The sequence below is a fragment of the Eschrichtius robustus genome, unplaced genomic scaffold, assembly GCF_028021215.1.
Source record: "Eschrichtius robustus isolate mEscRob2 unplaced genomic scaffold, mEscRob2.pri scaffold_725, whole genome shotgun sequence".
NCBI lineage: Eukaryota > Metazoa > Chordata > Mammalia > Artiodactyla > Eschrichtiidae > Eschrichtius > Eschrichtius robustus.
In genome coordinates, this window is record NW_027175601.1 from 94,857 (window position 1) to 96,884 (window position 2,028).

Genomic DNA, 2,028 nt, shown 5'->3' on the forward strand with positions numbered 1-2,028 from the left:
TTTTACTCTCTGTTTTCTCCATTTTTTGTTTCCAAATATTTTCTGTGGTCGTCTTTCACGTTTCCATGAAAATCTCTATTGCAGTGCCATGTTTTCTACTTGTGGATCATACAGAAAGTATATAGATGGTTCGTGAATTTCTTTTACATATACCAAAACTGTAACTTTAGAACTCTTTAAACAGCAATAAATATGCAAGCAATGTCATGCACGAATTCATATTCTTAAGAAAACACACTATCTATTACAAGATAAAAACATTTGAAAAAACCTAAATAAGTCAATAAATAAGGTATAGAGGTTACTAGTTTAAAACAGGAAGATAAATAAGATCTATACTTTGTTCCCTCCACCCCTCCTACTCTGCACTATTTAGGAGCTTGACTGCTCCCTTCCAAAACAAAGTGAACAAACTGCCCGCGGCCTCCCTCCCTAGATGTGGGAGGAGCTGCGGGGCCTTGGCCCTGGAAGTGCACTGCCCTCGGCCACAGCTGCAGCCCTGGCCGCGGCTCTCACTCCTGCTCTCTCTTCCTCATCTTGCAGAGCCTCCTCATAGAGATCTGGGAAGGCACTGGGGACGGTATCAGCGATCTTGGCCACAAACTCCAGCACTTTCATCTTGCTGGTTTCAGCCAGGGCTCTCGGGCCCCACAGGAACTCATAGCGCGGAGGATCGCTGTTGGGCACCTGGCGGTAGGTCAGGTACTTCTGCTGCACGAACTCTTCGCTGATGAGCCTCCTGGGCTCCCCAAAGATCGAGTGCCTCCTCCCAGCATACAACCCCAACGCATTGAGGAATTCCCAGATCTCCTCCTCGGTGGCACGGTTGCCCTTCTTGAAGATCACGCCCAGGAGAGTCATCAGGAGACCGGACGTGGGCAGCCCCGACTCACCACTCGGACTTCCCTCGCTGGGGAGGGCCAGCTTGCTGATGAGGGCGTAGGAGTGACGGCTGGGGTCGACTTCCTTCAGCTCGAGGCCAAAGACCAGCTCCATGCACTCAGAGGCTCTCCTGAGGATCTCAGGGAAGTGCTTCGTGTACTTCTTGCTGACAGCCTTCAGCATTTCTGCCTGCGGGATGGGCTCGTTCAGCTTGTACTTCTCCAGCAGGACCTGCACCAACATGCTGGCCTTCATGGACAGAGGATCTCTCCAAGTGCTGTGAGTGGAAGGTGCTGCCTGGGAGGTACTTGCACTTTCCTCATCTTGGCTCGCCCGGGCACCCTCTTCATATCCTGGGCAGGAAACCCCTGCCTCACGAGAGCTAGTGGCTGGGGCTCCCTGAGGCTCCCGGCGAGCGCCAGCAGCACGGGAGCTCGGGGGAGTACCCCGAGAAACAGAAGCGGGGGAGGGGGGCGACTCTTCTCTCTCTGCTGCCGCCGCCGCCGCCGCCTCAGTGGCCTGGGCACCCTTGAGACTCTGATGAGTCTCCCCCCGGTCCTGGTGGCGTCTCTCGCGGGCACGGTGCTTCCTCTTCTGGCCCCGAGGCATGATGACACAGGTCAGGGCCAGCAGGCGGGAGTGTGGGCAGGAAGGCAGGCAATGAGGGCACCTGGGGGAGGGACAAGGAGATGCTGTGAGCACCTTCAGCAGGGAGATTCCTCCCTGGCTTTAACCAAGGCCGCCTCTGCAGGGTCCTTGAGGGCACTGCTCGAGGACCCACAGGGCTCCCGTTCTCCTGCTCCGCCTGTCCCCTGAGACCCCTGTGGAGGACGGCAGAGTGAGCCTTGGGGCACAGCCAGCCAGCCCTGCCTGGGCGGCACGGGGGTGACAGTGGGGGCTGGCAAGGGGAGGTAGGTCCTCGCGGTTCCCATTCAGAGTCAGGATGACAGTTGCTGGCAAGACTCCCCCACCCCCCCCCCACCCCACCCCCACCCCATCCCGTCTGCTGCTCTGAAGTTGACACCACCATCTTCCATGACACCAGGAGGAGGAAAGGAGGGAGCGTTTCAGCCCACCACTGAAGGATCCTGGGACCCTCCCTTCTGCTGCCTGGTGATGGCCCCTTCAGAACAAAGCTCTAACCTC

The 2,028-nt window shown here is 56.8% G+C and overlaps 1 pseudogene; it reads right to left on the reverse strand.

The window, feature by feature from the left end:
• Positions 1-368: 368 nt before the first annotated feature.
• Positions 369-1,814, reverse strand: LOC137758192 (melanoma-associated antigen B4-like; annotated as a pseudogene).
• Positions 1,815-2,028: the final 214 nt, after the last annotated feature.